This window comes from Labeo rohita, unplaced genomic scaffold (assembly GCF_022985175.1).
Source record: "Labeo rohita strain BAU-BD-2019 unplaced genomic scaffold, IGBB_LRoh.1.0 scaffold_653, whole genome shotgun sequence".
Classification (NCBI taxonomy): domain Eukaryota; kingdom Metazoa; phylum Chordata; class Actinopteri; order Cypriniformes; family Cyprinidae; genus Labeo; species Labeo rohita.
This window is the reverse complement of record NW_026129583.1, coordinates 1-26,603: the sequence shown is the minus strand read 5'-3', so window position 1 is coordinate 26,603 and position 26,603 is coordinate 1. Positions and strand designations below refer to the sequence as shown.

Here is a 26,603-nt window from a genome sequence, read left to right as displayed (position 1 = left end):
TTTTAGTTTTAGTCTAGTCTTTTGTGAAGCTGTCATTTTAGTTTTTATTAGTTTTAGTCAGTCATACTAAAAGTCTAGTCAGTTTCAGTTTAAAAGTCTTATTTTAGTCTTATTTTAGTCAGAATTATCCATGACTATTTTCGTCTAGTTTTAGTTGACAAAAACTGATGACATTTAGTCTAGTTTTAGTCAATGAAAATTCTATTTTAGTCTGACAAAACTAGCTACAGTATTTGGCCAACAAGGGATGCTTAGCTGTGTTGGGCAAGTTACTTCCAAAATGTAATACATTATATATTACTAGTTACTAGTAATTAGTTACATTACAATATTACTGTTTCTGAATTGTAATGCGTTACACTACTTTAAGTTACTTTCACCAAAATATCCACAGAAGTATAGGCATTATAAAATGCCAAAATGTAGTTCTTTGCATCTCATTATGCGTCCAGTGGAGGGTAATGAGGTAGGTCTATATAGCATAACATTAAAAAATCATATTTAGATAGGCTACCGGTATGTAGGTCTAAATTAATGTTATAGTTTAGGTTAAACACAGATAAGCATTTTATATAGACTATGATTTGATAAAAACAGATTTTGTTATTTTTAGTTTAACTTATTGTTTGTTGCGTGTCTACACTCGTCCGTCGCATTATTTCTCTTCTCCGACCCCGCAGCTCTCTATCTCTCCGTTAGCTTAGTGTCAGTGGCACCAATCCAAGTGTTTCCAGGAGTTATTCGTTCAGTCCCAACAAACATGAGACGTCCGTCGGACGTGCAGATCATGTCTATATTGCGTCGGTCGGTCCAGGACCATATTTGTACTTCTACACGATGTGCAAATCCAGTAGGGTATCTGGACGTCGGACTACGACGTCCCTTGGACGTAGATATGCAGTTCAAAATTTGAACGTCTATAGCTGTGTCTCATTACGAAGGATGCACCCTCCGGAGGCTGCATTCGAAGGCTACATACGTCATAGAGGCTGTCTCATTTCAGAAAAGCAACTAGGACACTCCAAATGCGACCTTCGAATGCGTCCTTCTTTCACAGGAATTCGGAGGATGCATACTGTGTATCCTTTGCTGCTACAGATAACCCAAAATTCTTTGCGTCGCCGTAACCAACGCTCATTTATTTGAAAATAAATTGCGATGCCGGCAGATGTAAACACAATCGACGATGTGGTGTTTAAATATAAAAAGTAAAACTAATACATTTTTGTCCTCCTTTTTTCTTCTCATTTTTTCTACTCACTGTAACAGATGTCAGTTGTACTTATGCTGCAGCTCCTCAAATATGCAATAAAATAAAACAAGTAAAAAAAAACACTTTATTTTCGAATTACTTTCCAAGTTTAGAAATAATTTTCCTTTATTTATTTTAGTATTAGAGCGCAACTAGGCGGCCGCGGCGTGACACAACATTGTGGAGTCCAGTGTAGACTGTTAGTGTGTTGTCATAGCAACGTGATACTTTCTTTTTCCTTTTCCGTCCGTCCTACGAAGGCCATCTCATTTAATTCTAGGCTTGAGGACACTCCGCATACGCATCCTGCAGAGGATGCGACCTCCAAAGGATACGACCTCCGGAGGGCGCATCCTTCAAAATGAGATACAGCTTATGAAGGGGTTTTCCTGGACGTCTGTAGAACGTGCAGAACAGGTTCAGGAAATGGACTTAAGAATGTTTTATGCAAATAAACATGACAAAGTTCTGACTTAAAAAAATGTAAATATCACGTGTATTTTTATAAAACATTTAGGTGTCATGACAGTACCATAATGCGGCCATTTAATTATTTTATTAATATTATTAATATTATTATTATTATTATTTTATGTGTAGTATTTTTCACTGGGACATTGACAGAAACAGCCGCTTACATCTATGTGTGATTAAGTTAAAGTTTAAGTTAAATAGATGTAAAGAGATTTAAATATAATAGATAAACAGATTTAAATATTTAATAATAATAGAGAATATTAACACAATATTATTGTTTATTGTGTATTTTAATAATAATGATAATAAATTTAATAAATTGATTTAAATTTAATTTAATAAATAGATCTCTATTTAAACGTGCGCAAGCAGCCGCGAAGACGGAAGATATTGATATTATGTATTACCAAAGACTGAAGATATAACCACCACGATAGATCCGTCGTGTAATTTATTTAATTCTACGTTAAGGACACTTTATAAAACCTACAGAGGATGGGACCCAACCTGACCAACGAACAGCCTTCACAACGCAACGCAGCAATTTGGAAATTTAAACAGTAACGTACTCTAAGGGTCATCTGAGTGACGGACGGGTGCTAAGCCGAAGGTAAGCTATATAAATGTAACTTTATTCGTCGTTTTGTCAATCTAATGTTAAATTTCACTTTAGACGTATTTTGTTCTGTGTTATGACGATTTCAAATTCAACTTTTTGTAATTTTTATATCTCCCTGTTGGTTAATTTGCGCGTAAAGTGGTCGGTGAAGTTACAGTCTGAGGTAAATTTATGTTGATCCCTTTTAATTGTCTAAATTAGTCACTAAAACGTAACTTCACAATAATGTAATAATATAAGATTTTAAAAACTTTATCTTGTGTTAAGTGTGTGTTCTTGTAGTAAAATAGACTTTAACTAAATTCACTAAAGATTAAATATCAGTCTGGCAGTATTTTCTGATCATATGTTTACCAAAGAGGTTATAATGAGCCTTGTGAAGCTGTATTTGTAGTTATAATAATCGTTTATATTTCAATTTTGTTTTCAGGGCAGTTCATGAAGACGAGATGAGATGTTTTGAACCTGGACAGAAGTTCCACCTGCCACACCAGACTCTCTGCTGTATATGGAGGCCTGTCCACTAGCACATGGGTTTTTGGAGCCAGGGACCTCTTGCAGGGAAGAAGATTTTCCAAGGACCCCCTCATAAATATAACAGTGTTTAAGGCTAAAGTTAATGTGGATAGAGTGTAATGAACATAATATGATTGTTTTATTGGTGCAAATGGTCCCTATTTTATATGAACTGTTTAATAATACAGCACAATATAGGCTTAATTTACCATATTTTCCAGACTTTACACCAGGTCAGGAAAAAACATGCATAAGTTGCATTGGTGTATAAGGCACATTTTACTGTTACTTTCAGAAATAAGGTAAATACTGGTAAATAAAACAAATGTTAATAAACTTAACAAACATTATAAACAATGTAAACATGCAATTTACTTTTCCTCATTCCAAATCATTTAAATTAATTGGCATTCAGAACAGAACTATATATATAGAGAGAGAGAGAGAGAGAGAGAGAGAGAGATATTTATTAGGGGTGTGACCAGACACTTATCCCACAAGACGAAACGAGTCACAAGACTGGGTTCATGAGAACGAGACGAGAATTTTAAATTTTTCTTAAGAAATTCTCAGTGATTAAATATATAGGGAAAAATAGTCTTTTATTCAACTGAAAAAGACAAAATGCAAAAAGAAATTAGGTGCGTTTTGAACTTTATGAAATTAAACTTCCATTTTAATGAAATTATATGCAGTAATAAACAACATTTAAACAAGAGCTTCACGATTCTGGATAAACTGAGAAACCCAGTTGTTTTTAATAAATTGGAGATCACGATTCTGGAGAAAAAAGATTAGAAAACTAAACAAAATAACATAATTTACTAGTGGTTTTGACAAACTGTTCAATGCTTAAGTCTTTTAAAAACATATTCATTTAAACAAACAAAAAAAAACATTAAATGAAGGGAGTCAGTGTCTCACTTCATTAAGACTTGTTTGACTATTGAAATCTCCTGAATGAATGATTCAATGACATACTTTTTTTTTTAAACGGGCAATTGTCGCCACCTCCTGGTTGAAGAGGTTAAGCGTTACTATACATATAAGATAGTTTCGTTTTGATCGCTACTGTACGTAAATAAGTGTTTATACCCTAACTATAAACTTTAATCCCAGTACGTCTGTTACTTAAATGTCTATTACATAGAAATAATGATTATAATGTGGTTGAAAAGACTGTTTGTGTTGCTCTTTCTCGTTCACATTTACCCCGACCCTCTGATTCATTAACATGGGCAGCGACAAAACGTGCTTCTCACGCTCCACTGACACTCGCGATGTGAAACAGTCCTAATAGACATAGCTAAATCGTTGTCATTCAGGAATAAGATCGAGTGGGTGTTTGAACTGAGATCTCTATATTTTAAGGATTAATCGTGCAGCTCTAATGTAAACACTGCAAAATGTTTTACAAGGATTTCTTCTCACGAGATCTCGTCACATCCCTTATATGAACATAATGCATCTTTTGTTTGTTATTTGTTACAGTTGTTATCCACTGAAAGTACGTCCACAAGGACCAGATCTAAACTAAATTTTAACCTTCTAGAGACGTCCTGTGAATGTCAATATTGGACGGCCAGAAGACGTCATAAAAAGACGTTGTAAAAACTTTCATTCTGGCTCTTCAGGGGACGTCATTTCAACGTCTTTTGGACGTACTTTTACTCATTCGTTACAAGCAATATTTATTTTAAATTAAGCCTATAACAAACTTATTTAATATTATACTGAAACTGCTAAACTATTTTTTATTATGTAAAGAAGGTTTTAAACTTCTCTTGTGTCAGAATTAGACGAATATATAGATATAAAAGCATCTTAATATATATTGAGCGGTATACAACATGCGTCTTTGTGTGACAGTGTCACATAGTCCCCCCCCTTAGCCTATGGCTCCCGGGGGAAGAGACTAGACCCGTATAGGTACTGTCAGCCATTGTCCAGGTAGTGGGTATCCTCTAAAAGGTGTGGCTTAAAAATGTCTTTGTAAAAAGTTAGATAAGACTAGGCCCTCCCACACAGGCACTAGTCTGCCGGAGGAATCTAAGCAAACACTAGAGAGAGGTGGAATCTGATACCAGCCTGGGTGTCCTAGGGTAGGTGGCGCCGCTCCTCCCAGGATAACGTTACACCCAGCCACGCTGGTCCACCAGCCCCCCTGGCGTTTCCTGCTGTCCGGTTTGTGGGTCTCTTTAATGGAGGATGATGGTGCTGATGAACAGGGTTGAGGTGGATGAGGTGGTTTCTTGGTAGGGTTGATGATGGCACACTCCTTGGCCTCCACACCACACAACTTGCAGCTCTCAACAAAGTCCCAGACGTCGCTGCGGACCGAAGGCCACCAGGCAACTTCCAGGATCAGCAGAAGGGTCTTTAAACGTTGATGATGTTTCTCCGCTGTCCTCTGGTGGAAATGCTGTACTGTTTGCTGGACCAGGGCCTTGGGGACGACTAGCTGGATTTTGTAGATGCCGTCCCCCTTCTTGATCCGCCGATACAGCAAACCCTGGTGGTCAAGCACTTCGATCCCGTTGGTCGGTGGAGTGGAGGGAGAGATGGAAAGTCCCTGGAGAGTGTCGTCATCACCCAATACGTTGCATAGTTGCTCTTTGGAGAAGGGAAGGATGGAGAAGATGGTGTCGAAGTCTGGCCTGGTTGGAGTGGTGGCGCAGAATTCTCCATCGCTGGCTCTGTTGTTAGTCTGTGAAGTAGCTGATGTGCTGGGATGGTTAGCTGGAGGAAAGCCAGGGCTTTGACGTGGGAGGCTGGTCGTCGCAGTGGGAGGAGAGATGGCGGCTTCTGGATCCTTTAGTAGCTCCAGTTGTTTTGCCCATTTCTTGTCTCTCCTCTTAAAACAGTCGAAGACCTCTCTCTCTAGTGTCGCCACGGCATCCTTGATAGATTCCTCCATTTTGTCAAATTTAAAATCCACAGCATCTCTAAAATACACTTCACGGTTAAGATTACTTTCAACAGAGTCTTTAAAATCCTTCTCCAATTTTAAAACAATGTTTTTAAGAGCAACTACTTCAGCACGAAGTTGTACACATTCACAGTGATGTAAAACCCGTTCATTATTAAAAACAGCAGATGTATTAAAAGAAGCAGCATTAATGTGGTTTGTCGTCATCTTAAAACACTCTTTTCAACACAGCGTTTAAAATCTTTTAACGTCCCCGTACGGGCCACCATATGTAACGATCAGCCTTATCGGTAAATGTTACAGTGATTTAAAAGGGGTCAGATTATACTGTGTGAAACTAAAATAAGTGTTTTAAAAAGATGAGACAATGACAAAAGTAAAGTGAATAAATTTTAAAGTGTATTTACAAATTCACAAGGAACTAAAACAACACAATAAAACTAGAAATCCTAGGCTGTTAAAAGCACAGAGTCCTTCAGTTCCATACCATTAAAACAGTCCTTAAGAAATCCAGCGTGCTGTAAGTTCCAAGTAAAAGTGTCCACTGGTGTATATATAGTCCAAAGAAGTGTAATCCAATAAAAGTGATGCTGGAATGGCAAGTCCTTAAAAGAAACTCCTCAATCCAACAGTTTGTTTGGTCAATGACCATGACTGTTTGACATGCTGCCTCCTTTATACTGTTTGTTCCTGATTCCTGTCATGTGACTGATCACATGACAGGCAGACCCAGACTCATTTAAAGACATATGGAGTTAATAGGTGTGTTCGACTTAACGCAGCGCTGCGCAGCTCGATCAAATTCTGACTTGAAGCAGTGCATGCTGGTTAGAAATTTTGTCCGAATTGAGACGGCGCGACGCCTCGTGACTGTCACGTGTTTTACTATAGTCGCAATGTTATATTGAGTCAGATATATCATAAAACACTGATAAAAGCATATATAACCCCACTTTATTAGTATTTAAATAGTATATGTTCATGCTGAACATTGTTCTTGTTCAGATGGCGCTGTATGAAGCAGTATATGAAACGTGTTTCTGTTGCTCATGAAAACGCTTTTGAAAAGTCTGTGTATTTGATAAATATTGCATTTAATTCACTTCATCTGTGATAGAGCATGCAAACACCACGAGAGCGTCACTAACGAGAGCAGAAAGTGTCCGACTTGACGCCCCCGTTTTCAACTCCGCCCGCGACTGCTCTCGGCTACTCTCGTTGATCGCCGTCTGTAGCAGTAGATGAAGTCGAACACACCTAATAAGTTAACTAAAGTTTGGGAACAAGGCCACTCCTCAACCAATCAGCTCGCTCCTCATGAACTATTTATGCAAGACCAACTTTCTCTGAACCGTTTGTCTCAGTTTCTCGTTCGACTCACTCACCATGGACGCCGAACTGCAGATCAAGCCCTCTGACACAGACGACGATCTTTTCGGAAGCAAGTCTCCTCCACCAAAAAAATCTTCTCGACAATCCGCACATAGCCAATTCTCACGCAGCCAATCTTCAAAGCAACTGCGTTCTACCGTCCAAATTCCTCAGCCCCGCGAGCATTCTCGACCAAGTTCACTATCCGAGACTTCCCCAACCTCATCTCGATCACACGTTCATTCCCCGCCGCATACAAGAACTTCGGTCCATCACCGTCATCGATCTCACAGGCACGAAAGCCGACGCGACCGCTCTCCATGCCAGCGGAGTCAACATCCATCCACTGCCAGTCCTCACCAACGCACTCACGGCAAGTCTCCTAGACCAGAGAGTAACATCAAGCAATGGACCGTGGCGCGCCTCCAGCACGCTCTCAAGGATAAAAGCATAAATTTCAGCCGTTACGATAATAAATCACGACTATTCCAACTTTACACAGCATCTATCAACACTCCTCTAAATGTAAACACAGAACCCTCTACTCTTCCGGCATTCGCACGGAATCCTCCCAGCGTCACTCATGACGCCACCACACAACCTAGTCAACGGCCTCGGCAAGCAGCACCTGCGCCACCTAGTGGAGATCTTTCGCAAAAGCCTTCAACTCCAGCTCACTCCACTTCAGAGCCCTCAACTTTTCCGGTACCTTCACGGTATCCTCCCATCGTCTCCCGCGACGTTAACTCCCAGCCTCATCAACGGCCTCAGCAAGCAGCATCTGCGCCACCTAGTGGTGGTCAAATGCAAACGCCACCAACACTGGCTCCTTCCACCCCTGAATTATCTCAGATAATTACATCCTTTCTATCATCCTTATGTGCACAATCCGCCCCAAATCCTAACACTCATTCATCCATCCATCCCACCATCCTTTCCTCTACCCTTCCTTCAGCTGTTACTAGCAATACAGCTTCTGTTACTACTTGTACTTCTCAACCTAAACCAAACCAAGTTCTTCTCGCAGCGAACCCTGGAAACATTCCTCCCAGTGGATCTTTCCAGCCCCTATCTTCTGCTCTTCCAACTAATCTATCCTTTTTCCCCTCCCTCACCCTCCCCAACCCTTCCCTCACCCACCCCAACCCCTCCCCTTCCCGATACCCCCATTTTACGCCAATAAACAGCAGCCCTTATACCCTGGCTACAGCGATACCTCCTTCTCGGCCAGCCTCAGCAGTTCTCCGACCTTCCCCCCGTCTCTCCAGCCTTACGTCATCAAATTCTAACCGGTAACTACATCAATCTAGCCCACCTTCTCCAGCCATCCCTCTTAAATGTCAGTCAGCCCAGGGAGCTGCAAACCAGCCAAGGCATCATGCAGCTTAGCCACACAATTAATTCTCGTTCAAAGACCTCACCCCTACTGAATTTGCTCTCGCCTTCTCTATTTACCGAGACATAATCTGCTCCGTCTATCCAGATCGAAGGACCGAGCTAGACGATTACCTCTATATTATTCTAGACATGGCCGTACGTTTCGGAGGGAATGGCTTTTATAACTACCACGTCTTTTTCACCACTCAAGCAGCAGGTCGGTTACAGCAGTTTAACCAAGGGACTTACTGGGGCACTCTTGACACTGAACTTTACTGTCGCATCTTCGCAGCTCGCACTTCACTCTCCTGCGAGCTTTGCGGAGCCCCGTCACATCCTGCCTCTATGTGCACAGTCGTTAAACCTCAGCTGTCTTCTTCACGCCAAACATCCGTATTCAACAGACTGTCTTCAGCAGCTCCACTTCCTTCCATAATTCCAAAGCCCCTCGTCATTCGCCCCACAGTTAACGTCCCAATTCCCAAAAGTATAGATAAAAGAGGACGGCCGATTCTATACCAAGGAGGCAGAATGGTATGCAACAATTTCAACCATCTCGGCTGCTCTCTTTCTAACTGCAGACTCCTACACGTCTGCTCCTTCTGCGGCGGTGCCCACGCCAGGAACTCCTGCCCCCACAACCCAACTGCTTTGCCTCAATGACTACTAAAGTATCTCGGCACACCAATTAAGGTAAAAGCCCTAGCCAACGCCCTATTCGAACACCCTGACAGAGAGTTTGTAGACTTCATTATCAACGGATTACAAAATGGTTTTCATCCAGGTATTGAGATAAAGCCAGATACTTCCTATATCTCCCCTAACCTCCAGTCCGCTCTCTCCGAGCCAAACACTGTCGACACATTAATAGCAAAAGAAGTCCAAGAAGGATTCATGATAGGCCCATTCAAAGAGCCTCCATTTTCCCCATTTAGAATCAGTCCTGTTGGCATCGCCACCAGGTAATACTCCGGGAAAAAGAGATTGATTATCGACCTTTCTTCCCCTCACGGCTCCCACATTCCCAGCATCAATAGTATCATTCCAGCCCCAGACTTCTCCATGAAATACGCATCCATCGACCAAGCAATCTCTCTCATCCGTAAGGCAGGCCTCGGAGCATGGCTCTCAAAAGCGGATATCACCAGCGCTTTCAAAGTCATGCCCATCCATCCAGAATTCTGGCGTTTTTTCGGAATATTCTGGAAAGGAGCTTATTATTTCGCAGTACACCTCACTTTCGGCTGCAAAAGCAGCCCCAAGATCTTCGACTCCCTCTCGGAGGCCTTATGTTGGATTCTTATCAATAACCACAAACTTCCCTACGTTCTTCACCTTCTCGATGACTTCCTCATCATTACACCTCCCTCCACTCCTCCCAGTTTAGGACTGTCTACTCTAGTTCAAGTCTTTAACGAACTGGGCGTTCCCCTTTCAAAAGAGAAAACTCTCGGGCCATGTACTTCCATCGAGTTCTTAGGCATCACCCTAGACTCCATCTCTTTCCAAGCATCCCTGCCTTCCGAGAAAGTTCAACGCATTTCTCTGCTCCTATCAAATTATATTCTAGCAGATAGGTGTACAAAGCAACAGCTACTAGCCCTCCTCGGCCACCTTAACTACGCCATCAGAATAATTCCCCAAGGAAAATCTTTTCTTTCTCATCTACTATCAAAAGTTACAACAATCCCCTCCCTTCACGACAAAGTCACTCTCGACGAAGGCTGTAAGATGGAAATGCACCTTTGGCAACAATTCCTGTCTTCATGGAATGGCATATCCTTCTTCTATAATGACTATGTCTCACAACCAGAAGATATCCAGCTGTACACAGATGCAGCTCCTTCCACCGGCTTCGGCGGTTACTACAGCGGCCGCTGGTTTGCTTCTGAATGGCCACCTAAGTTTAGCCATCTTGCCCAGCAATCAGACTCGCCCTCGTCCACCCTTTTCGAAATATATCCAGTCATCATAGCTGCCATCCTTTGGGGGCACGAATGGTCAAAACATATCATACTTATTCACTCGGACACTCTGCAGTCGTTGATATCATAAATAAAGGCAGATCCCGTTCCCCAACTATCATGCAATTCGTTCGCAGACTGACACTTATATCTGCTCAGAATCAGTTCCTAATTCGTGCCGCTCATATTCCAGGTTACCATAATAGCATAGCTGATTCTTTGTCTCGCCTTTCCTTTCAGAAGTTCAGGACCTTGGCTCCAGACTCAGACATACATCCCACGCCAGTTCCACCGTTTTCTGCTACCATCTTCAACTAAATCCTCGTCTGGAAGACCTTTCACACGCTTCGCGTGAAGCTATCCTCGACAGCCTCGCCCCTAGTACCCTCTCTGCTTACCTGACCGGTTGGAACTGTTTTAAAGCTTACCACTCCTACTACCAAATTCCATTTCCTCTACTGGATGTTTGGTCCATCTGCAATTTCGTCACTCACGCCCATTCCAATCTTAAAATCCGAGGCTCCACCATTCAGACTTACTTATCTGGAATCAATTTCATTCTCAAACTAGCAACTGGCGAGCAATGCCACCCAAATTTCCCATTCTCACGTCACTATGCTTATTAAAGGCCTACGGAAGCGAGAACCAGCCTCCTTAGCTAGACGCCTGCCATTAACCTCTGATCTTCTGAGCCAATGTATCAGCATATTACGGTCAGGCTTCATGAGCCCTTCGATCGACCGTACATTAGAATGCATGTTTCTCCTTGCATTCTTCGGCTTCTTGAGGTGCTCGGAACTCGCCCCTTCAACTTCTGCCTTCAATCCGGCCATTCATCCCAGCCTCTCCGACATCTCCGCTCACACCCCAGATTCTCTCATCTACACTTTGAAGAAAAGCAAAACCGACCAATTCGGAAAGTCACGTCCTATTTACATCTTTCGCCTCAACTCCTTCATCAGCCCTTTTGAGCCAATTTCGGAGTACGTTCTTTCCAGATATGCAAATAATTCTTCTCCCCAAGAACCCCTCTTTCTCACAGAAAATGGAAAGATGGCCACCAGATTCTGGTTCAACAAGCACTTTCTAAAGGTTCTCAGCGCCTCCGGCATATCTCCCGAGCACTATTCCCTACATTCCTTCCGGATTGGAGCGGCCACCACGGCCGCCAGCGCAGGCATTTCAGATGAAACCATAAGAGTTATGGGTCGCTGGTCGTCTGAAGCGTATCGTCTCTATATCCGTAATAACCTTAACAACCTCCTCCAAGCTCAGGCACACATCAGCTCATTCAAACCTTTGGGGGTCTTCTAATAACCTACAAACTACCTACAGAGACGAAGCCCCCACTCTGAGTCTCACTGGGCAAGACTCCCTGATCAGCCAGTCTAGACAACACCCTTTCTCTACCTATTTTCTTTCATCCTGCCTTTCTCAAATAAAGTTTTATCTGCATGGTTGTGGCGTGGTCCTTGTTAGTGAAATGGAGTTAATAAGTTAACTAAAGTTCGGGAACAAGGCCACGCCTCAACCAATCAGCTCGCTCATCGTGAACTATTTATGCAAGACCAACCTTCTCTGAACCGTTTGTCTCAGTTTCTCGTTCCCACCCACCCTTCCCCCATCTCATCCATTCATCCTTCTTCCTCCCCTCCCCCCTCCTCTTCTTATTCTCTATCATCCCTCATCTCTATCCACAGGCTGCATCCAGGGGGTCTTCTAATAACCTACAAACTACCTACAGAGACGAAGCCCCCACTCTGAGTCTCACTGGGCAAGACTCCCTGATCAGCCAGTCTAGACAACACCCTTTCTCTGCCTATTTTCTTTCATCCTGCCTTTCTCAAATAAAGTTTTATCTGCATGGTTGTGGCGTGGTCCTTGTTAGTGAAACACATTAAAATGGATAAGAGGAATAAAATGGCTAAGACAACATGTAAAACCATTAAAACTCAAATATATAGATATTAAAGCATCTTAATATATATTGAGCGGTATACAACATGCGTCTTTGTGTGACAGTGTCACACAGTTGTTATCCACTGTTCAATGAGTTAAGTTTCTGTTGTTTTCATGGTTTTCGTACACTGTGTCTGTAAGTTTATTTACAAGTACAAATAAAAATTATAATAAAATAAACATGATTTTTACTTGAATGCAGACTAAGAGTGTATATATTGTGTCCAGAAACAGTATAAATGACATCTAAATGAGACTGCAGTTGACCTTATAAGACGTTGAAAATACGTCCAGGATGACCAGATCTGAACTAAATTTTAACCTTCTAGAGACGTCCTATGAACGTCAATATTGGACGTCCAGAAGACGTCATGAAAAGACGTAAAAACTTTCATTCTGGCTCTTCAGGGGACGTCATTTCAATGTCTGACAAAGACATTGAAATGACGTTGTTTGGACGTAATTTTGCTCAGTGGGGTTTCTCCTTGTTGAGAGTTTGGTGTCGCATAGATTACACCTGTGCAACCTGATGCAGCCCGCTTCAGAAATACTGCGAAATAATAATAATAACGCGACTAAACAAAACGAAATAACGTTATAACATTTTGTTTCATCTCGTTTTGGTCAACGAAAATGAAGAGACATTTTAGCATAGTTTTTATTTTGTAAACCACATTTAGTCTCGTTTTTATTCGTCAACAATATTGCATTATACATTTAATTATAGTCATTGTCACATGACCAGCATTTACGTTTCCACCCAGCAAAAACTCGTCGAAAAGACGTCGAAAAGACGACAATGCCAAACGTCTAAACAACGTGAAAATTTGGTTGAAAAGTGAAAGACGAAAAGACGTCTTTTTCAGGTCGTCGAAAAGACGTCTATAAAAAGACGTCCAAATTATGTCTAAATGTGGTTGTAAAGTGAAAGTTAAAAAGACGTCTTTTTCAGGCCGAATTACAACCGTAAATTCATGATTATATTTATCTCATATTCAAAATAAGACAATTCACAAAAGAGTACTAAAACATTTACTGACACATTAAATACATCTTTCAAGTAAAAAGCACTTTCCTGATCACAAATTAAGCCTGCATTTGATTAAACATACCGTAAAAACAGTACAATTCTAAAATATAACTATATGTTTTCTATATAAATATATTGTGAAAGGTAATTTATTCATGTGAACTACATTTTCATTATATTTACTCCAGTATTCAGTGTCACATGACCCTTCAGAAAACATTTTTAATATGATTTGCTGCTCAAGAAACATTATCATCAATGTGGAAAACAGTTGTGCTGCCCAGTATTTTTTGTGGAAAACATATTTTCAGTATTCTTCAAATAGAACTTTCAAAGGAGCAGTATTTATTTGAAACTGATTTTTCAAAACAATTATCTTTGAAATACTGAAAATGTTTATAAAACAGAACAATGACCAATTCCAACCACATCAGAACATATTTCACCCAAAAAATGCTAATTTTGCCATTAATTACTTACTCTCATGTCACTCTAAACCAATAAGAAACTTTTGTGCAAATAAAGATATTTTTAACAGATGCCTTGTGTATGCAAACAACAGCAACATTAACAAAATTACGTCTTTATTCATAAATTAGGTATCTCCAATGCATTTTCACAAAAAGCACCATAAGATTTTTTTTTTGTGTGAATAAAATGCAATGTTTTTTGTGCATATAAACCATTCACATCACTTCATAAAATTAAGGTTAAACAACTGGAGTCACATGGATTACTTTAATGCTGTCTTTACTACTTTTCTGAGGCTCGAAAATGGTAGTTGCATAAACTGTGAAATAGAGGGACAGAAATTTCTCAGATTTCATTAAGAAGATCTACATTTATGTTTCATGACCAAACGTTTTACAGGTTTAGAAAGACATGAAGGTGAGTGCTGAAAATTTTTGGTTCAACTAACACATTAGTTAAACGGTTCCCTCAGGGGAATCAGTAGATCTCTGCCTGATCTCTGATCTTCTGGTTCTTCTGCTCCTTCCACCATCCCAATCCTGGATTTTTGAGCCACGACAAAAGTTTCCACTTTAAATGCTTTAGCCTGGCTGCTTTTTCTCCAGCATCTAAAATGAGAAAGAGAACAAGAACCAAAATGTAAATATTAAAAACAAACAAAAAAAATAAACAAAAGATTGGGAACTGACTTACAGCACGAGAACAATTTTCTAGAATTTTCAACACAGTTTTATGTCACTTCCTATATATGCATCACAAATGTGGTAATATTAAAACGACTACTAAAAAAAAAAAAAAGTACTAAAAAAAAATTCAGCTGCTGAAATGTTTAATGGACAGTACATAAGAACCTTACTGAAACAGTGATCCCTAAAATGGTTATAAAAGCCGAAACATATATAAATACTGAGAACGTGTTTGACATTAAAAAAAGAAAAAAAAAGTACTTACACAGCAAAAGATGCAGTGACCTGTGGCTGAATGGACTTTGGTTTTATTTAGCTGTGACTGACACACAAACAAAAGGGAATAGAAAATAATAACATCACTGAATATGAGTCAAATATTGCATATTTCTGTTCAAGTATACTCATTCTTCATGAGTGATTAACTAATTAGTGTGTCAGGGCTTCCTGTCAACTCTAGCCCTCAATGTCCACTGCCATACAGAGGGTGCGTCTCAATCACCTTAATAGTTTGCTAGGTTGTGAATTGATATATTGTTCACAAATTCAGACATTGATAAGGACAGTGGCTCACTACACACTGTTGACTATTTCCATCCTCACTGTACAGCATCACTACTGATATTTACACACAGCATTAAAATGAATATCTCTTTTAATGCTATTTACAGTACATTATGATAAATACTTTGCTACATGAATGTGCAAGATTTCAGCCATAAACAAATTGTAATGTTTGCTAGATTAGACATTACCTGTCTAGTGATGTATGTTTATGCTGAAATATGATATTGGTTTGTGTTTTAAATTCGGTCACATGTCATTTTGTAGTGAATTATCTCCTAAGTTTTGAACTTCAGAACTTCCTATAAGGGAACGTAGTGAGCATCGACGCTTCCTGATTTTCACAGCTATTTAGGGAGCACACATTTCAGTGCACAGTAAAAATTTTATGATTAAGACATCCCTTAAAGGAGAAGTCCACTTCCAAAACAAAGATTCAAAGATAATGTGCTCACCCCCTTGTCATTCAAGATGTTCATGTCTTTCTTTCTTCAGTCATTATGTTTTTTGAGGAAAACATTTCTGCATTTTTCTCCATATAAAGGACTGATATGGTGCCCCAATTTTGAACTTCCATAACGCAGTTTTAATGCAACTTCAAACAATCCCAAATGCAGTTGTAAATGATTCCAGCCAAGGAAGAAAGGTCTTATCTAGCGAATCAATCGGCTATTTTCATTAAAATAATACAATTTAAAATACTTTTTTAATCTCAAACGCTCGTCTTGTCTTTCCTGAACTCTGTGTATTCTGACTCAATTTCAAAATCATCCTACATCACTGCAGAAGTACCGACACAGTCTTTGCAAAGTGAACATGCAGTGAAACACCCGTAACAAAAAAGGTAAAACAGTGATATAAGACGATTTTGAAGTTGAGGGAGAACATGAGATGGGAGTTTTTCAACATACACTAACTAACATGAACCAGAAAAAAACAGTTTCACAATATTACTGTTTTTACTGTATTTTAATCAAATAAATGCAGCAGTTGTTGCCATAAAAGACTTATTTCAAATACATGACAAATCTGACCCTTAAACTTTTGAATGGTAGTGTATGTTTAAGATATTACTTTCTAGTCATATGGTTCATAATGTCTAAAGATGTTCTATGACAGGAGATACGCTCCAACTCTGGTGCACGGCCATTAGCATGGAAGATTCTAGGAAGGAACATAAACAATCTGTCGCAGGGCCAACAATATTTATTACACAATGTCAGGTTTATCAGAAGAAACGTCCCAGGTTACGACTGTAACCCTGGTTCCCGAAGGGAACGAGACGCTGCGTCATCAAAAACGCTAGGGGAACGCCTCCAGCGTAACCACGCTCTGAATCACATGTTTAATCAGTCCAATCGAAAAGCGAGACGTCATGGGCAGAGTATGTGAGCGGAGCGGAGTGGGAGCAGAGCGCGGAGTGGAGCGGCGTGATTTTTAATGGAGGGAGGAGCGGAAATTTTAAAAGTCGGAGCGTTGTGGTTTTTACTGGCTCCAAGAGCGTTCCACTACCGCTCCATCACGAGTACAATTCATGACAACGACCCATAATATAACTGCATATATAGCAAGAATTCACATGTTAAACATAGCCTTTTTAGCTAGCTTGATAGAGATGGATCACTCAAATTCAGAAAGAATGTGCAAACTAGGACGACGGCAATGGACATGAGCAAAAAGTTATAGTTTTCAGGGAATTAGTTTGTTCTTTCAAGATACTGAATATTTTCAAGTGAAAGCATGATTTAAACAAGTACAACACTTACTCACACGCAATTGCTCTCTCAATAATTAAAACAAATGTAAACTTACTGTGGTACTTCATGTATATGTATATCCGATTTCGAATGAGAAGAAATCTATAAGAAACGCAGCGATCTGTACGCAAAATAACTGACGAAACGTATTATTATTATTATTACATTTTTTTATCACAAACATTTGCATTGCAAAAAGCAGTAATTATACCTTTTAATGCTGACTGACAACCATGTTAGCTTGGGATGAGGAAAAAAGTTTGCGCTATAAGCTGCTTTAAAACCATATTTTCGTTTTATTTCTTTTATTTTCTTCTTTTAATATACGTTATGAACAGAACTGTGGTATTTCAAACATACTGATATAGTTTAGATGCGGAGCGAAGGCGGAGCGGTGTTTCTGGTATCAGTGAGCGCGGAGTGGAGCGGGAGCGGGAAACGGTGAACCCGGAGCGGAGCTGGATCAGAGCGGTTATAAAATGCTCGGAGCGCGGAGGGGAAATTGTTGTCGCTCCACTCCGCTCACATACTCTGGTCATGGGCTGGTGACGTCACGGACCAGGAAGCTATAAAGCATTTGCGCCGGTACCGGCATTCTGCTTACATAAGAAGCGAAACGCCGGCAGGGATGCAGGAGGTAGGGCCCGAGACGCAGCGTCTCGTTCCCCTCGGGGAACCAGGGTTACAGTCGTAACCTGGGACGTTCCCCTTCAGGAACTCGAGCTGCGTCATCAAAAACGCTAGGGGAACGATATACCCACGCCGCCCTAGTTCCAAATCCCTGCCTAGTGTGTGTGCTAGGCAGAGAGAACCGAAGAGCCAGGAGCAACTCGCAGGTCTAAATCATAGAACCTGACAAAGGTTAAGGGTGAGGACCATCCCGCAGCGTTGCAGATGTCCTGTAAAGGGACACCAGACAAAAAGGCTTTAGAGGCAGAAATGCCTCGAGTGGAATGGGCCTTGACCCCCAAAAGAGGAGGGAAGGCCCGAGGACTCATAAGCGAGAGGAGATGGCATCCACAATCCAGCGGCTGATAGTATGCTTGGAAGCAGGGAGGCCCCTCTTAGGGGGGCCGAAACAAACGAACAACTTTCTCCACAGGGCAGCTCTGTGGACGTATCCATCCAGTGCTCGAACTGGATACATACAGTTAAGCTTCTGCTGATCCGAATCCCGAAAGGGAGGAGGACAAAAGGCCTGTAGTACAACAGGCCGTGGTGCTGCAGAGGGGACCTTCGGAATATACCCAGTTCTAGGGTAAAGAAAAGCTTTGGCCATACCAGGGGCAAAGTCTAAATGTGAAGGGGCCACGGAAAGGGTCTGAAGATCTCCTACTCTTTTTAGCGAAGTTAAAGCTAAAAGAACTGTCTTAATTGACAAAACATGATCAGAGGACTCTTCGATAGGCTCTAAGGGGGGGCCCACAAAGAGCCTCTAGCACCACGGCGAGGTCCCAAGTAGGGACCCAAGGTCGTACTGGAGGCCTCAGCCTCAGCGCACCACGGAGGAAACTTACTACAAGGGGGTCCTTGCCCACTGACATGCCACCGAGAGGGGCGTGGTAGGCCGCAATAGCCGCCACGTAAACCTTCAGAGTGGAGTGGGCTAACCCTGCAGAGAGCCGATCCTGCAGAAACTCCAGCACTGTACCAACTGGGCAGTTAACTGGGTCTTGCTGGTGGTCTCCACACCATGAAGTGAAGAGCTTCCACTTCAAGGCATACAGTTTCCTCGTGGAGGGAGCTCTGGACTGGAGGATGGTCTCAACAACCTCGGTTGAGAGACCGGAAGCTATGAGGTGTGCCCCCTCAGGGGCCACACCCATAACCTCCACAGCTCCGGGCGAGGGTGCAGGATGGTGCCTCCTGCCTGAGAGAGGAGATCCCTCCCTCCTGTCCTGGGACCACACAAGGATCTGGTGCGCCAGCTTGTACAAGGGGGGCGCGAACGCAGACCTCCCTGGTGGTTGATGTAATAGACCACCGCTATGTTGTCGGTGCGCACCAACACATGGCGGCCTATTAGGTCCGGGAGAAAGTGTTTCAACGCTCGAAACACGGCCAGCATCTCCAGGCAGTTGATGTGCCAAGAGAGATGGTGACCGCTCCACAGACCGTGGGCGGAGTGACCACTCATGATTGCACCCCAACCGATGAGAGACGCATCCGTCGCTAGCGTTACGCGGCGACAAGGAGCTCCCAACACCGGGCCCTGAGACAGGAACCAAGGTTTTTTCCACATATCTAAAGCACGTAGGGCTCGCCGCGTGACTTTGATAATGCGGAACGAGTTTCCCCTCGGGGAGAACCCCTTGGTCCTGAGCCACCACTGTAGGGGTCTCATGTACAGCAGGCCAAAAGGTATCACGTTGGACGCAGCTGCCATCAGACCCAGCAGTCGCTGGAACTGCTTTACAGTGAGTGACCGGCCTTCTTTCACTCTCGTGACTGCAGTGAGGATCGACTCGATCCGAGCAGGTGACAAACGTGCCTGCATCGTGGTCGAATCCCACACCACGCCTAGACAAATGGTCCTCTGTAATGGAGACAGCACACTTTTCTTGGCGTTCAGTCTCAACCCCAGCTCTTTCATATGGGTGAGAACAACATCTCGATGTTGAACCGCCATGTGCTCCGATTGAGCCAGAATCAACCAATCGTCGATGTAATTGAGTATGCGGATGCCCCGGAGTCGCAACGGAGCCAGAGCAGCATCCACACACTTCGTAAAAGTGCGGGGGGAGAGTGCTAGGCCGAACGGAAGAACCCGATATTGGTATGCTTCGCCCCTGAAAGCAAACCTTAGGAACTTCCTGTGTTGAGAAAGGATGGAGACATGAAAATAAGCGTCTTTCAGATCTATTGTCACAAACCAGTCCTCGGACCTGATTTGTGACACAACTTGATTGATTGTCAACATTTTGAACTTCAGCCACATGACTGAGCAGTTCAACTGTCTCAGATCTAAAATAGGACGCAGGCCCCCATCCTTCTTCGGAACGATGAAGTACCGGCTGTAGAACCCGGATTCTCTGTCCTGAGGAGGAACCACCTCGATGGCCTCCTTCCTGAGGAGAGTTGCTACTTCTTGTTCCATCACCAGACCCTGCTCGGGGCCCACCACAGTGGAAAAGACCCCGCTGAAAGGAGGCGGCGGAGCACCGAACTGAATGCGATAACCCCGCTCTACAGTGTGCAGGACCCATGCAGATACATTTGGCAGTAGTTTCCACGCTGCCAGATAATCTACTAAGGGAACCAGTCTCTCGAGACTGGCCTCTGGATTCTCTTGAACTGCTAGATCGGTGCCCTGTGATGGCACACCGGCAGGAACTGACCGAATTAACTGTTCTAGAGACCCCCGCAGGAGTGACAAGCTCCCCAGCTCCACTACGTTGCCGGGTGGAAGGGACTGGGGAAAGAGCTCGTCGGAGACCACTGCATCCTGGAACACCGGCAGGGTGCGCATAATGGTCTCCTGAGGGCACTGAGGAGAGACTGACACCGTGGAATGCGGTGCTATCCGCCCCTCCCAGCAGGGGCTGCCCTCAGCAGTCCTGCACGACCGTCAGGACCGCTTCGCCGAGGCCTTCTTCGCCTGAAGCACAACCCTCGGCTTAGAAGTCCCCGGCTTAGAGCACCGCTGGTCACCGCTGCGGAGGAGCACGAGAGGCGACGCTCTGCTTTTGACTTGCCCTATGTGAGGAGCTGGCACTCGGCTGGGGCTGCTCCCGCCCAGCAGCCCCAAGAGTCAGAACGCGACGAGGGAGAAACCACTGAAACGCCTCTGCTTGTTTACGGGCCTCCTGGTACCTGTCGACGACGGAATTGACGGCGTCGCCGAACAGGCCAGAAGGCGCAAGCGGGGCATCGAGTAGGAAGACCCTGTCTTTCCCAGGTGAAAAAGAAATATATTTACATTGTACTTTTTTGGACATACTTAATATATTTAAACTGCACTATACTAAGTACATATTAAATGTATTATTTTGAAACAACTTTAAGTACATTAAGTGCATTTCAAGATATGTTTAAGATCAATTTTAATCTATTTGCAATATATTTAATGTATTAAAATTGTGTTAAAATGGACCCACTTCAAGTACATTTAGTGTATTTTAACTATACTTCCCTTAATTTTATTTAGAGTACACTTAAATGTTGTATTGGAAGTTCATTACAAAGTTATTTTAAACTAATAATTAATGCATTCCCAGTATATTTTAAATATAACCTTAGCTCATTTATAATGTATTTTCATAACACTGAAGAATTCACTATTAATATATTAAAAATATATTTTATAAAATCATTTAATATGCCAGAAATATAGGTTTAATACATTAAAAATATATATTAAAAAAACCCATTTACTATGCCAATAATACATTTTTTTAATATTAAAAATATACTTTTTATAACAAAAGTTTAATATATTACAAATATAATGCAAACTACTGTTTCTGTAAAGACAGTATCAAATACACATTTTCAAAAGTGTAAAACTTTTATTTAATTTGACAATTTTTTAGCCAAAATATGTTCACAAAAAATAAAGATAAGTAATCTGCAGAGCTCCATTTAACACAAAATAAGAATAATAAAAACAAATAAATCACTAAAGAGCATTTGTAGGAAACTAGCAATGGCATCAAACAATTGAACCACATATGGAGCCACAGAAGACAAACAAATGCATTTTTAACAAACTAGCAATAGCCAAACAGTTAACCAAGAACTGTAACAACTCAAACATCACATCTTCATCCTTCCAGTGGAGAGTGACTGTTCTTTGAGGTTGACTCGTTGTTGCACTTCCTCCGAATGAGGGCCCGCACCTCAGACACTGTCGGCCTTGGGAACTCTTTTATCACAGTGTCTGTGAAAGGGGAAAAAGAAACTAAAAATTTCAGCAAAATTAACCCATGCTACAAAAACAGAAAAAATGTTTTACAACACAATGTGTTTTCACATTTAGTCATTTTCTAATGCCTAGTGGTCTGGTTAAAGTACAGTACAGTTCAGGACTGTAAACCCTGATCCGGCTTGTGTTTTCACTGGCAACAGTACCCTTACTTGATAGGCTTGGTCTATGCTGGAAAGTAGCGAATCTCCATCTTTCTCGCATAAAAACAACAGCAACTGCAAACAACACTGTTACTCCAGTGTTCTGCACTGCAGTAAATATAACCCACAAACAAACAAACAACAACTGAAGACCACTGTAGTTAAAGCCTGGCAAAGCATCAAAAAGGACGAAAGCCAGACTTTGATAATGTTCAGGGGTCCAGATTTCATTATTGCCAGTAAAGCATTATTAACATTCTTAACTCTTATATATGGACCCGACTGTGTTTCACAGTATTTCAGCAAAAAAAAAAAACACATTTAGTTTAACTGCAAATGAAAAATTACACTGCGAACTATTACTATATAATGCATAACAAATATTTATGGTATTAATATTTGCTATTGCCCCCCTTGACCTGTAAAGACAACAAAAAAAGTAGTACACATACTGTACCTATGAGAACAGTGACCTTGTGAGGGTCCAATTGGTCTTTCGAGGTCTGAAGCCCCAATTTCCCTGTAAGAGTACATCTTGCTAGTTTCTCTTTTCCAAAAATTAGACTGGCTAGTTCTTGCGTAAAAAAGAGAAACTCGTGACTTATTCAGTCTGTCATACATCCTCTTGGACACTGTGACATCTGAATCAGCAAGAGAAATCTGGGTAAAACAAGAAACAATAACTATTATAAACTGTTTACTTTTTAATTCAAATATAAAGCAACGACTATGCTAATGGATTTTCTAAATGGTTAAGCATATACAAAAACACAAAATAATTATTACAGTCATGAATTTATTATCATAACTTTTTTCCTAACCATTTTTGAGGATTCAGCAAGAGACAGCTCACTGGAACTTGATCTTGAGCCGTATGGGCCTCTTTTCATGGACTCTAGGACATCTTTGAGAGATGATACAATCCCAGGAAGCTCTACAAGACAAAAATAAATAAATAAAAAACCCACACATTTGAGTTCTTCATTTTTAGTTAATCAAGGTCTATTGATTCAATAAAATGTAAGCATTGCTGTAACTTTAAAACTTTTGTTGTGCAAAGACAGGAAATTCTAAGGATAATGGCAAGTTGGTTACGGCTAATAAGGTTTTGTTAAATTTATAAATATAACAAACAATCATATACCATAATGGTAATGTGGCTAAAAAGGTTACATTGCCTTATATTGACATAGCTGTTAATAAAGAGTCACCAAGATGACTTTTCCTTTCCATACTGGCTGTGGTAACCTATCAAAGACAAAAATACTTATATTTATATATACTAATATATATATATAAATATAAGACACACACCTACCTCAGGCCTCCTATTAGCTTCATCTAAATATTTTTTTATCCCATCACACTACAAACAAAGTGGCTAATGAATTCCTTTTTGTAAACATGGGCATGTTGCTAGCATTCTATACATTTTAAGCATCCTAATCTTTAACATACAGAAAACTATGAAATAAGATTAGAATCAAGCAATAATAAAAATAAATAAAATCATCTCAAGATTAAAGTAACTTTCTTGCAAGATTAAACTCATATTTTTGAGAAAAACTGTTTAAATAACCTGTTGAGAATAAAGTAATGAAATGTCAAGAATAAAGTCATTGGGTTTTAAGAAAAAAAAGTCCAAATAAAATACTTTTAATAAACAAATGCATGTCAAGTTCATTTAATTTCGTTGGAAACCATTACTTAGCATCTGCAGTACTACAGACCACAGCGAGTCAGGTTTGTGGATCTAGCTTATAAAGTGATCAACCAGAGTTTGACAAACTTGCTCTTCTTTCATTTCTCATCACAATTCACATCGGAAATATTTCTTCAATAACAATTACATATTATGTTAATAAATGTGTTAAACAAGTGTTTAATAATCAATCTATTGGGTACGTTTAGGGAAGACCTTTGCTGTCCCAAAAAGGCAGCATACATTTTTTTTAATAAATGCTTGTAAATATATTATTGATATTTTCACATATATCTGTTGGCCCAAACTACAATCATATGGTTGTATAGATGGTCACTCATTTTTTTCCTATGGGTGGATGTGTGCATAACCAACAACGACTCTAAAATACCCAGTTAGTTTGGCAAAAGGATTCAAAATGGGGTAGATCTTACCAAAATCTACATTAACAAGTCTTACTCTCTACTGCTCTCTACTATATATATTTTTTTATGTATGCTTACCAACAAGTTGAAATGAACATGACAAGTGTGTGTGTTATTGTTATTGTTTGGCCCTTATTTTCTTCTGTAGCCAACAATTGCATTTATAACATTAAAGGTGACCTATTATGCCCTTTTTGTAATAGAAATCTCCTCAATATATGTCTTTTTCAGATCAAAATACCCCACAGATCATGTTATACATTTTAGATACCTCTTTTTACGTGGGAGAAAGAATTGTGCTGATTTTGTGTGTTAGTTATTCATTTTAAAATGACAAACAACAGGAGAACATCCCACAACAAATATAACTTTCAAAATGGATCCTTACAAACAGTTCATGATGCAAACTTTTCAGATCTCAATGACGTAAGAGAAATCTGGAACGGCATGTTCAGAGTGGGCGGATTTGTACCATTTGGTTTACACACCTTATAAAAGTGAAATTTGTTAATTGAAATCTGTGTTAAGTAATCAGTATGTAATTCAATTTCAGAACTGTGTTAAGTAACAGTTAGCTAATCAATAACTAATGTATTCAGTCATACCTCCTGAAGAACTAATATTAATTATCTACTAGTTAAGGTTCAAGAAAAATAACTATGAAATAACTACTACTGACCAGTTATACGCAAATAGGTTAAGGCCCACAAATGAAGTACTTGAGTGAAAGTACAGATAGCCCAATAAAATATTACTCCATTAGGCCTACTCATTTTCAAAATTAGTTGAGTAAAAGGACAAGTACAAAGTACTACCACAGTAGCAACTGTGTTACAGTCCATTACTACTATTATTAGCCTATAATAGAAATTAAATATGCAGGACTTAATTGTTTTGTGCACAAGTTTAGTAGGAAATCTGCTTCAGAAAGAAACTACAACTTCACCATAACTTGCCATAACTATCCAACTACAGATACAGTAAACTCTGTAAAATCGTGATTTGTTTATTAATTATATGTGTTACTTAATCATTTATTTATTTACTGAAACACTGGGATGAAGCTGTTGGGTCATATTTGTTTTTTAGTCTTGGGTAGTTGGGTAGTTTGTGTTGTATTAATGTCTAAACCTTATAACCCTTCTAATCTTTTCACATTACAAGAGGACTACTGTGTCAGGATCCAAATAGGTCCTGCAGAAATATTTGATAATTATTTATTAATTACTTATGGTTAATGGTAATTGATTAGCTTACTTAACACAATCATAAAATTGTATTTTAGTTTTTCAATAATTCCTTATTAGTTATGTAGTAAGTAAGAAACAGTATTCTAAAGTGTTACCTGAATCCTTTAACAATGGCTTCATATTTACATTCTAATCCCTAGTATTTTACCTTTCAAAGCTTTGACAACATCATCATCAAGCGTGACAGGACTGTTCTGGGGAGATGTCCTCTGCAGAAGACTGTTCTCAAATTCCTTGCTTGCATTATCTTCTTGTTCGTTGTCACTCTCCAGTGCAGCCTGTATGTTACATTTGACACAAGGTTAGAAGAGGCTCAAAAACCAATTACAATACATTAGTGATGTTGTATTTTTAATAAGTGAAGATTACATCAAATGTCATGTTGATAATTTTGGCTTTATTTTAAATTCACAATTTCAAATGTTTGGGTCTACTGTGATGCAGTGGTTCATGCTACTGTAAGTCTGCAAAATTAACCTCTTGCAGAGATTTTAAGAAATGAGAAAATCACACAAAAGAGCATGCAAATAACAAATATAAGGGCAACTAGCCAATGCTCCCTGCAGCTCCAATTAAAAATAAATAAATAAATAAATAAAATAAAATATACTTTTACATATTTCAGTCTACTGAAGGAACCAGTTGGACACCTAAAAGAGAACATGCTTTATGAATCTCCTTCTGAGATTAAGTGGTAGCCAACCTTGCTCCATTAGTCATATTAAAAAAAAAAACAAATTATTTTATATGAAATGCAAACACTGCTTACTCTTTTCCTTGATTGTCTCTGCTCTGTATTTTCAAACAGGTCAATGTCAGTGTTATCTGAGTCGTCTGACACTGGAGTAGAGGTTACAGGTGATTTCTTTCTTTGCAGGTTCTGGAGGTCTCTTTTAAGTTTGTCTCCCATTGCAGCATCAGCTGCACTTTGAGATGTACTTGCACTCTAAAAGCAACACATTACAATTAACATTTCACCAATAAAAATAAAAATAAATAAATAAAAACAATCTAAAACCTTTATGGCTTCAGGTGTTTTTTTCCCTTTCTCTGCAGTGGTCTTCCAGATGTCTTCTCCTCTCTTAAAAGCATCTCTCTTCATGATTAAGTCTTTGTAAATGTCTGCAATTACACACACACCATTTCATTTATTTCACAGTGTACAGTTGTATATGATTTGATGGTAA

The 26,603-nt window shown here is 40.3% G+C and overlaps 1 pseudogene; it reads left to right on the top strand.

Annotated features, from left to right (window-relative positions):
• The first annotated feature begins 7,179 nt into the window (after positions 1-7,179).
• LOC127161439 (uncharacterized) lies at positions 7,180-10,823 on the top strand (annotated as a pseudogene).
• The last annotated feature ends 15,780 nt before the right edge of the window (positions 10,824-26,603 follow it).